Below are 12,923 nucleotides of genomic sequence, written 5' to 3'. Positions count from 1 at the left end.
CGGAGAAAAAAAAACCGCTCCACGCTCCGCTCCGAGAAAAAAAAATCGCTCCGCTCCTCTTCGAGAAAATTATAGTACAAACATTGTATTATTTGTTCAATTGAGTTTTATTTTATTTAGAAAAATCGGGCGGTACATATATGGGAGCTATAGCTAAATCTGAACCGATTTCGATGATTTTTTGCACATATAGTTAGTGCTATAGAAGATTACATTTCGCCAACTTTGAGTAAGATCGGTTGATAAATAAGGGTTTTATGACCTAATTTGGCAAAATCGGGCGATACATATATATGGGACCTATATCTAAATCTTAACCGATTTCGATGAAATTTTCAGACTTAAAGGGTGATACAGAAGATTATTTTGTGCTAAATTTGACGACGATCGGTTAGTAAAAAAGTGCAACGTGACCCCATTTGTCGAAATCGGGCAATACATATATATGGGAGCTATACCTAAATTTGATCCGATTTCTTCCAAATTCAATAACGTTCGTCCTTGTGCCCAAAAAAACTCCCTGTACCAAATTTCATCAAAATCGGTTAATAATTGCGACCGAAATCCTGTGAACAATAAATACATGGACAGCCGGACGGATGGACAGACGGACACCAAGCGCTAGATCGACTCAGGAGGTGATTCTGAGTCGATCGGTATATATTTTATGGGGTCTAAAATCAATATTTCTTGTAGGCACGTTTTTTGGCAGATCAAACTTATTATACCCTAACCATAGTGGTTTAGGGTTTAATGATGTTAAACCAATGTGTTGAAACATTTTATTAATTTTGAAGATTTTTTCAGAAATATTAAATCCATTTTGACTTCATTAAAACGAAATTTGCATTCATGTTAGGATACACATTTCTATGTCGAATCATTTAGCTATAAGGATAAACAGACTTCATTGAAAAGTTTAGAGACTTTTAGACAAGGAAAAACTTTTTTTCAGAGAAATACGTCTTCTATTCTAAGCAAAATTCGTATTTGAAGCATGTGAAGTATTTGGCCTCCCGACAATATTCTTTGCGGTGCACCATCTACTATTTAATATGTGATAGAAACCAAATTTATGAAAATGGACCAAATTCTGTTTGGTCTGACCATCGGACCAAATTTAAAAATTAGGAATCTTTTGGACCAATTTTGGTCCGATCGGACCAAAACGGCAACGCTGATTGGAATTGGAAGCCTATACACAGAGTAGAAGTAACTACTCTCCGAAAGTTTTTTTTTTGTTTTGCAACAGACGTAGAGAAGAGGTTTTGTTATATTTGTAATGTGTGTGTGTATGTTTATGTTTGCAACAACCTCCATCGACATCAGTCCGTGATATACCTACGAATATTCTTACTCAGATCTAGTGTTACCTAACTTCGCTTTTTTCCCCTTTATTGTATAATAAATGTATATGCGCACATTTTTCAACCAAAATTGAAACTATCCATAATTTTAATTAAATTTTCGAGAACTAATATCAGAAATAAGAGAATGCTAGGATATAGTACAATAGTAAAGCAAATATGAATGTCCTTACACTGAAAAAAAGCATGCCCGGTTCCAAAGATTTTGTCTTTACTTTAACAGTTTGGGTATTAATTCCGAGCCAAAGAAGCGGAGAATACAAGTAAGGATACTTTAAAGACGTAATTCTCTTTTAAATTTGGGGGTTATGTACTTGCTTCTAGGAAGCAAACGGTTATTTTTCATTTTTTTTAGATTTTTTTCGTCAGTTGTTATCAAAATCCTTTAAAAACGAGTTAACGAGTTATTTTTTTTCCATATTAAGACTCGACTTCCAGTAGAAATTATGCTATGTTTCAAGTAAAAAGCGTCTTTAAAATAAAGTGTTGAAAAACATGTCTTATTTTTTAACGATTTTTTGCTTTGTAGGCAAGATGCAAAAAGGAAACAAATTTAAAGACAATTTTATTAATTTTAAAGAATTTTTCCTAATTATTAAAGTCACGTTGACCTTACCTCAAAAATTTTATCTTTCATGTTATGATACACATTTTTAAGTAAAATCACTTAATTATAAGGACAGTACAACTTCATTCAAAAGTTTATTGCCTTTTGGACAAGAAAAAAAAACTTTATTTTAGAGAAATGCGTCTTCCATGTTAAGCAAAATTTGCATTCTTATTCTAAGGACATGGAATCTTTGACTTCACGACAATATTTTTTTCAGTGTAGAAAACTAAAAAATTAAATATAAATAAGATCGTTTAATTGCATTTATTTGACGTTCATTACAAACATCTTTGTAGTAATACGGGATGAAATTGATCGAAAGTACTGTTGTTACTTTTACAACACATACTAGATATATATTTTGACATTTGCCGTTTTTGAAAACAATTACTAAAAAACACGTTGTGTTTTCCCCAATGTACGTATGTACAAAAATACATATCGTACATTTTAAACATTTACTCACACTAGCTAAGTACTAGCTAAATTTGAAATTACCTACACAGTGTAATTTCAAAGTTACACATTTCATTCAAGTAATATTTTATTCGGAGCGGAGCGGTTTTTCATTTGGAAACCGCTCCGCTCCCGCTCCGGATTTTAGAAATGCCGCTCCCGCTCCGGCTAAAAAAGGGCTTGCTCCGCTCCGCTCCGGATCCCTGTTATGAACCGAATAAAATTTGAACAACATTTTCTATAGAAATAAAATTTTGACAAAATTTTCAATAGAAATAAAATTTTGAAAATGATGAAAATTTTATTATGAACTGAATAAAATTTTAACAAAATTTTCTCTAGAAATAAAATTTTGACAAAATTTTCTATGGAAATAAAATTTTGACAAAATTTTCTATAGAAATAAAATTTTGGTAGATTATTTTTGGCTCTAGTGGCAACCATGATTATGAACCGATATGGTCCAATTTTTGTGTGATTGGACCAATTTTGGTATGGTTGTTAGCGACCATATACTAGCATCACGTTCCTAATTTGAACCGGATCGGATGAATTTTGCTCCTCCAAGAGGCTCCGGAGGTCAAATCTGGAGAACGTTTTATATGGGGGCTATATATAATTATGGACCAATTCTGGCACGTTTGTTAAAGATCATATACTAACACCGTGTTCCAAATTACAACCGGCTTGGATGAAATTTGCTTCTCTTGGAGACTTCGCAAGCCAAATCTGGGGATCGGTTTATATGGGGGCTATATATAATTATGAACCGATGTGGACCAATTCTTGCATGATTGTTAGAGACCATATACCAACACCATGTACCAAATTTCAGCCGGATCGGATGAAATATGCTTCTCTTAGAAGCTCCACAAGCCTAATCTGGGGATCGGTTTATATGGAGGCAATATATAATTATGGACTGATATGAACCAATTCCCGCATGGTTGTTGGGGGCCATATACCAACATCATGTACCAAATTTCAGCCGGATCGGATGAAATTTTCTTCTCTTTGAGGCTCCGCAAGCCAAATCTGGGGATCGGTTTATATGGGGGCTATATATAAATATGGACCGATGTGGACCAACATACCAACCACATACCAACACCATGTACCAAATTTCAGCCGGATCGGATGAAATTTGCTTCTCTTTTAGGCTCCGCAAGCCAAATCGGGGGATCGGTTTATATGGGGGCTATATATAATTATGGACCGATGTGGACCAATTTTTGCATGGTTGTTAGAGACCATATACCAACACCATGTACCAAATTTCAGCTGGATCGGATGAAATATGCTTCTGTTAGAGGCTCCACAAGCCAAATCTGAGGGTCCCTTTATATGGGGGCTATACGTAAAAGTGGACCGATATGGCCCATTTTCAATACCATCCGACCTGCATCGATAACAACTACTTGTGCCAAGTTTCAAGTCGATAGCTTGTTCGTTCGGAAGTTAGCGTGATTTCAACAGACGGACGGACATGCTTAGATCGACTCAGAATTTCACCACGACCCAGAATATATACTTTATGGGGTCTTAGAGCAATATTTCGATGTGTTACAAACGGAATGACAAAGTTCAATTAACAGGTAATATTCAGTGACGCTAACCTTTTGTGAAAAAATTGGTTTAGGATTTTTTTTGTTTATATTTGTAGGTATTGAAATTGTAAAAGGTGGACAAAATTGCTAGGCAGCAACTTATTCAAAGTGAAAGGTACTAGAAGAAGAATAAAAATGTGTTTTAATATTTCAAGGCCAGTCGATGCTGTTGATTCTAAATAAATATATTTAATATATTAATAAAATATAAGGCTGTAAATAAGAAAGGAATTAATTTTATACAATTCTGTAATGATTGCAATATACTTGTATTAAATGGAAGAACTAAGGGTGACAAAGATGGTAGTTTTACGTATGTAAGCACATTAGGGGAGTCCGTCAATGATATCTGTGCCGTTTCAAATGAAATTCTGCAACTAATCGAAGAATTTAAGGTTGATGACCAGGTGTGGTCAGGCCATTTACCGATAACGCTAAAACTGAATATGGAAACAGAAAGTACAGAGAGAATGAACTTGATATAAAAATAATAAAAAGGAGCATTATCAACGACTACTAAATGAGAATCTCCATATTTTGGTAGCATCAAAGGAGGAAATCAAACTTAATGATATCTGTGAAACCATAAAAATATCTTGGCCATATATATCAGAACCAATACAAACGTTTGAGCCTAAATGCAAGTGGTATAATACAAAATGCAATAATGCCCGAAAATACAGTTTCCAACTCATAAGCATTTAAAAAAAAAACAAAAGACTCTGGCGACAAACTAAAATATCTGGCTGCACAAAAGCATTATAAAACAATTTGCAATAATGCCAAATCTATTTACTATAATGGTATAGCTAATAAACTAAATTATATACGAAACTCAAAAGAATGGTGGAAAATGGCCAGAGAGATAAGAGCGGAATATTCCCACGTAGGACCAGCTATTTCTTCAAGTACTTTTAAAACCTATTTTGTGGCTTCACTTAATAGCCCTCAAAATATCACACCAATTTATTATGCACCTGCATTTAATGAAGATAGCGATCTGGATGAACCGATAACTATGACGGAGTTAACGAAAATTCTTCAGAAAGTGAAAGTAAATAAAGCTCCAGGTGAGGACAGAGTCCCCTATGAACACATTATAAATGGAACTGTTCAACTGCACAGTTTGCTAACAAGAATTTACAACAAAATGTATACGATTGGAAAACCCGATCCAATATTTACAAACACAGTAATTTATCCTATACACAAGAAAGGAGATGTGAACGACCCTTCGAATTACAGAGGGATTTCGTTCATGAACTGTATAGCCAAGATATTCATGGGTATTCTTAATGAACGTCTTTACAATTGGGCAGAAAAGCACAATATTATATCTGAATACCAAGCCGGATTTCGTAAAATGTATTCAACAGTTGATAATATATACAACCTTTCAACTATCATTAGCCTCAAGCTGGCAGAAAAGAAAAAAACCTATGCATTTTTCGTCGACTTTAGAGCAGCGTTCGACAATATATCACGACAAGCCCTAGTATACAAACTTCACCAAATAGGTGTGTCTTACAAAATGGTTACTATGGTAGAGTCATTATATAAAAATTCGCAATCGGCAGTATGGACTGGTCACGAGATGTCTGAGTATTTTGATACTACAAAAGGCCTAAAACAAGGATGTTTGTTATCACCGCTGCTATTCTCTTTGTTTGTTAATGATCTACATGAATACATTGGTGGTGGTATGAGCATAGACAATGTTAGTATAAGGAGTTTATTGTATGCGGATGACATTGTGCTATTGGCAGATAATATTCAGGTATTGCAAAAAATGATAAATAACTTGGAAGCATACTGTAGCGAGTGGAATCTGGAGGTTAATATCTCTAAGTCCGAAATAATGGTGTTTAGAAATGGAGGTAGAATTTCTAGAGATGAAAATTGGAAATATAAAGGAATTCAAATAAATATAGTAAATGAATTCAAATATCTGGGAGTAATATTTACCCCAAAAATGAAGTTCTCTACACACAAAAAATTATCACCAAAATTTTTTCAATTAAGCACTTAATTGAATTTGGAAACGGATTCAATTAATATGTTAATTGATTCAATTAATTATTTAATCAAATCCGAATAAAAACCAATTAAAAAATGATTGATATTTGTTACGTTTCCAATTAAAATATTAATTGATTCAATCAATTTGTTAATCAATTCGGAAATAATTTTCAATTACAAACGTGATTGAAATTTTTTCCGTTTCCAATTACACATGTGATTGATCCAATCACCTTTGTGATTGAAATTGAATAATTTTGAGCAATGGAAAGAGCGAAAGAGAACAAGAGAATGGGTATTTATTCAAAAATGTATGATGGAGAGATCAGTCTGTGGAAGTAACTCGTAACGAACGGTTGGTTTTTTGTTTTTCGCGTAAATTGAAAAACATGATTGGCGACATTCTGTCTGCTGCATTCAATATGTGTGCATAAATATTTTGAACGCAACAACAAATCATAGCAAAGGGTTGAAATAAATAAAGTGTGCAACAACAAACGACCACGTGGTAAAGGTTTGAAAAAAATATATGAGAGAACGCATTTGAAATTACCTGTGTTTGTGTTTTGTGGTATTGTAAAAATGGAAAACAATCTACGTTTATTGAAGGTAAGAACTTGTGAAATGTGAATACGGCTTTCCATTGAAGCCTGTTTACATTAAACGGACTAAAACAATATATTTTTTTTATTCATTTCTTTTAGTGACCAATTTTATTTTGTGAAATTGACCAATCAATCCCATCAACTCCATCATTTTGTCAAATATATAAGAATATGTTTGCAACAAAAAAGTGGGTACCGTCTTGATCTTTTAAAATTATACATTTTTTTCACTCCTAATTTTCTTAAAACCAAGAGCGGTCTGGGTTTGTTGGAAGATTCACCTTGAAGTTGGGAAGTGGCGTTGGCATTAAATTGCATTTTTGCTTTACCTGCCTTTTTCAGTTTGAACCCAAGTAGAGAGCAGTATATCTGATGTATAGACTAATGAGCTGAATTATGTAATGGTAAAAAAAGTTCATTCTTTTGGATTTAAAAATATGAAAAATATCCGAAAATAATAAAAATATGTATTTTCCATTTATATTTTTTCTATTTCCAGAATTTACAAAGTTCATCAATATAATACCAAATACTACATTGTTTTCCCATTATTTTTGTATTTCATTGGTTCAAATTTTAATACACCTTTTTATGCTAAAAGACTACAACTGCAAAAGAAGATTATAAATCTGTAACCTGGAACTAAGAATTGAACTTGATATTCTATGCAGGTAATGTTTAACAAAATTAATTTTTAATTGAACAAAATTAAATTCAAATTATTCTAATTTAGCTTACAGACTGCTGAATTATTGGAAATCTAGGCGCATCTACATATTAGAAGGAACATGCTAACATGGTTATTATTATAAGGAAGATAATGATTTATATAATTTATTTTTTCACCCTATAGTTATATAGTAATTGTATTAGTAAGTTATGTTAGAAAAAAAACACAAATAACAAGAACCAAATTTATTTGTCTATTGCATAATTCAAAAAATAATAAAATATTGAATATGTTTTATAAGAAACACATATTTTCTTTTATTTCAAATAAAACTAAATACGATTTTGGGGTCGCAATATATAAATTTTTTGATCGAAATTTATAGCCAATTTCAATTAATTATTTAATTGAATGAATCAAATAGTTGATTGATTTTTGTCGCGAAATTAATTAAAATTTTAATTGATTCAATTAAAACTGTGATTGAATTTTATGTCAAAAATCAATCACGTTTTTAATTGATTCAATCACACAATTAATTGATTCCGTGACAAAAGTTAATTAAATTTTTAATTGAAAATCGTGTTGGTTTTCAATCAAAATGGGTGATTGAAACTATCATTTTCGTGATTGAAGACATTTCAATTAAAAAAATGATTGAATCCGCGATTTTCGTGATTGAAATCCAAAAAAAATTTTTTGTGTGTAGACATGTACAAGCCAGAAGCAATCAAGCAAAAAACGCAATAAATTCAACGTGGAAAAACTTAGTGGGCAAGCACGATATTAATATGAATACCAAATGGAAATTGTTTTTATCTGTATGTAGAGCCATACAATCATATGCAGCGGAAGTTTGGGGATTTTCAAATTTTGAAGACGTGAACTCTTTACAACGATATTTTCTGAGAAGAATTCTAAAAATACCAAATAACACACCAATCTATATTTTGATGCTAGAAACCGAGGTAGAGGATACACAAATATATACATTGGGATTACATTTGAAGTACACACAAAAAATTTTTCCTCTGATTCAATCACCAAATTAATTGATCCAATTAATTTTTTAATTGAAATGTCTTCAATCACGAAAATTATAGTATCAATCACAGTTTTAATTGGGCATAGAAAAAATTCTTGATTAAAAATTAATTGATTTTTTCAGCAAAATTCAATTAATTTTTTAATTGATTCAATTAAAAATTTAATTGATGTTGATTGCAAAACGCAATTAATTTATTAAGGTAACTATTTTTAAAAAGGTAACTATTTTTAATTACTTAGTTAGATTGACTTAGAGTTTTTATTTGGATTAACAAATGATTGTTTGAAATACATTTTTAATTAAAAAAGTAAAAAAAAATCAGCACTTTTTTTAACTGAATTAGTCTTCCGAATTTGATTAAAAAGTTAATTGTATCAATTAATTTTTTAATTAAACATTTTAAAAATTTCAATCATTGACTTAATTAACTTAATGTTTCTATCATGATTAAAAAGTTAATTGTATCAATTAATTTATTAATTGAAAAAGTTATCAACTTCAATTAACTTTTTAATTGGAAATATTTTGATGATATTTTTTTCTGTGTACATTGGAAGAACACTTTTCCAATACGCAGACAGCAGACTTCCACATCAATTGTCCAAAATTTCAATGCGACGAGGTGTTTTTTGGATACGGGAATTGAAACGTTTAGCTACAAGTACTGATATTGTATGGCCAGAATCGATAGGATCACTACCTGAATGGAATACATTTTCTACGAAAATAACTGACGACATCAAATCGAATCTTCATTTCAGTAGGCTCCAAAGAAAACAAGAAAGCAACTCGCGAATCTATAAATTCTTAGATCCAAGTAGAGCATGTATGTATCTAAATGACAAATACACTCAAACTAAAGCTACTTGGATATTTAAAGCTAGAAGTGGAATGGTATCACTCGGGTACAACTCTTTCGAATCGAACGAAAACGAAAAATTATGCAAACTTTGCTACTTGCAAGAAATCGAGACAATGTATCACTTTCTAGGAGTTTGTCCAGTATTACTAGAATTTAGAATGTCAGCCTTCCAAAAATTAACTTTGGAGTTTGAACAAGTAATCCAAATACTAGATGGCTATGAGGATGAAAATTGGAAAAATTAGTCGCTTATCTCTCCAGCGCTTATGGATACAGACAATTCTTGATAAATGAATATCGTTAATATTAAATGAATTGCAATAAACTTTCAGCCGACAGACGTTCTATTAGAACATAGTCGCATATTTTTATACCTTCTTTATATGAAACTTGTGATAACATTTTTTGAATTTGTATATATGTTAAAAACAACTTTTAATTCAATAAAGAAGATACTACTACTACGACAATATTAATAAAATATGTATTTTATTGAAGAAAAAATGCTTATATAAATAATAAAATTGTACTTAAAAACGAAGGTAAGCAGTTCTAAATTTGAAGTAAAAGGTTTACCACAAATATGTAAGATTTGTCCAAATGAAGGAAAAAAGTTCAATTAAAATTCCACATATGAATTCAATTCAGTTAAATTTTTTCATTCTTTAGTATAGTGGTACATAAATATAGGAAAATGTTAACTAATATATGGAATGCATTCTACCTAATTTCTATGAAAATCACATCGTTCAAACAAATAAAAATGCCTTTCGCGCTATACGAAGTTCATTTTAACATAAAGAAGGGGTCACTTTTTTCTGGGTGTGGACGCTCTGAAAACTGGACACCTCCCAAACATGGACAGTTGTCTGGGGACGTTTGCTATATTAACACATTAAAATAACCTCTCATACCTGGATACCTCTCAAAGGTTTAAAAAATTAGGAGACCATTTAGAGGTTTCCACCTTTTAGAGGTTTCAATGTAATATCAATTTCCATGTTTTCTATCCATATGAAAGATATATGGCATAAGTTGCTATATTCATTGAATTGTTGTCCAATTTCATCGATTTGTTGTGTGGAATTGCTTTAAAAGCATCTGAAATTGCACAGTTATACAAAATATAAAAAAATATTATCAAATGCTCTCGGACATATTGATTGTTAACTTACGGGTTTCAAGAGTATTTTCTTGTACTGCATCGTAAGTAAGTATATTACAAAATATTGTCATAATAATGCCTGTATAACTGCAAATGAAAATAAATATTTTTAATAAGTTGAAATTTTGGTTTTATTACAAACGGACGAAGGATGCCCTGGTTAGCACACACAGGGTCGTGGTTTCAAACCCAGTTTCGATCAAGCACCAAAAAATTTTTCAGCTGTGAATTATCCCACCTTAGTAATGCCGGTGACATTCCTGAGTGTTTCAATGCTTCTCAAAATGGGTTCACTGCAATGTGGAACGCCGCTCGGACTCGGCTGTAGAAAGGAACATAGAATCGGACAGCACTTTCTCTCTAATAATCCATTTTAAAGAATATATGTTAAACATTATAAAAACTTGCTTTGGGCTATTCCACATCAAGTTAATCGGTGATTTGTTTTTAGTTCTAAAGGGTGATTCTTTTGAGGTTAGGATTTTCATGCATTAGTATTTGACAGATCACGTGGGATTTCAGACATGGTGTCAAAGAGAAAGATGCTCAGTATGCTTTGACATTTCATCATGAATAGACTTACTAACGAGCCACAACGTCGAATTTTCAGTGAATGGGCCCTAGAAAAGTTGGCAGAAAATCCGCTTTTTTATCGACAAATTTTGTTCAGCGATGAGGCTCATTTCTGGTTGAATGGCTACGTAAATAAGCAAAATTGCCGCATTTGGAGTGAAGAGCAACCAGAAGCCGTTCAAGAACTGCCCATGCATCCCGAAAAATGCACTGTTTGGTGTGGTTTGTACGCTGGTGGAATCATTGGACCGTATTTTTTCAAAGATGCTGTTGGACGCAACGTTACGGTGAATGGCGATCGCTATCGTTCGATGCTAACAAACTTTTTGTTGCCAAAAATGGAAGAACTGAACTTGGTTGACATGTGGTTTCAACAAGATGGCGCTACATGCCACACAGCTCGCGATTCTATGGCCATTTTGAGGGAAAACTTCGGAGAACAATTCATCTCAAGAAATGGACCGGTAAGTTGGCCACCAAGATCATGCGATTTGACGCCTTTAGACTATTTTTTGTGGGGCTACGTCAAGTCTAAAGTCTACAGAAATAAGCCAGCAACTATTCCAGCTTTGGAAGACAACATTTCCGAAGAAATTCGGGCTATTCCGGCCGAAATGCTCGAAAAAGTTGCCCAAAATTGGACTTTCCGAATGGACCACCTAAGACGCAGCCGCGGTCAACATTTAAATGAAATTATCTTCAAAAAGTAAATGTCATGGACCAATCTAACGTTTCAAATAAAGAACCGATGAGATTTTGCAAATTTTATGCGTTTTTAAAAAAAAAAAAGTTATCAAGCTCTTAACAAATCACCCTTTATATCAATAGAACTGAACACTGAAAAAACTGTGAACCCTTTTCCATTGCAAAATGAACTAAACTGTAGTAATATTGACCATGATATAGCCCTTAAGATTTTTTTCAACTTGTCTAGTTTATAAATCTCTTAAATTTTAGTTCATATATAACATTGTATTTTAGTTCACTTTTACAACACCATAAGATTAATATACCCCTACCAAGTTAAAAAGTCAGTATTATTTTGGTTTACTTGCTTATTTTTTGGGAAACCCGATACTAAAAATTGGTTAACAGTCTCTTTAAAATGTCGACGACTAAACTATTTTTAAATCACTCATTCCACAGTACAGAGAAATTAAATAATTAAAGGAACAACAAACCGTTTTACTATTTGAAAATTTTCATACATTAAAATTAAACTTTCTTTAAGCAAAAATACTTTATTATAAAAATTTATAATGCAAGTTCTTAATACAATGTTTTTTGTGAATAAAAATTATGACGACGTGGAATAGAGAACTCGCTGTTTGGACATTTTGACTTATCCTTTTTTATTCATCGTAGGTAATTTTTCACATATCCTGCTGGAAAAAAATGGAAGCAATAATGAAAATTGTTAAAAATTAACACCATGTAATGAAATATATTTTTTTTAATTCTTAATTTTAGCTTGTAACTTACCATATTTGGGGGCATTTTATCAAATGGTGTAAGGAATTCAACTTTTCTTTGGAAAACGTATCTCATAAAATTTTTACCTGAAACAATTAGAGAAATATAAACTCATAAAACTGTGTTGTTATCGATGTGAAGGATATAATAAACTAAATATTCTAATTGAAAGAAAGCCAAAGTTTTCATATATTCCAATTCTCTATTAAATTGTTCGCTGAGGGGAAATATAAAAAGTTGTCCAAATTTATTTGGGTTACTCTGAAATTAAATATTTATTTTTTTAAATTATTAAATAGGTTTCCAAAAAATAATAATATGCATAAAAAACCAAACATTCTTGTTAACCCTAGACAGTCATCATTCGTGAAAATGACGACACGTAATTTAATTTTCGATTTAAAATGCATTTTAGTCTATTCGGAAATTGTAAATTTAAGTTATACTAATTCGACCGTTTTATGAATT

This window comes from Haematobia irritans, chromosome 2 (genome assembly GCF_050003625.1).
Source record: "Haematobia irritans isolate KBUSLIRL chromosome 2, ASM5000362v1, whole genome shotgun sequence".
NCBI classification, from domain to species: Eukaryota; Metazoa; Arthropoda; class Insecta; order Diptera; family Muscidae; genus Haematobia; species Haematobia irritans.
The sequence above is the reverse complement of the archived record's forward strand: the minus strand, read 5'-3'. Positions refer to the sequence as shown.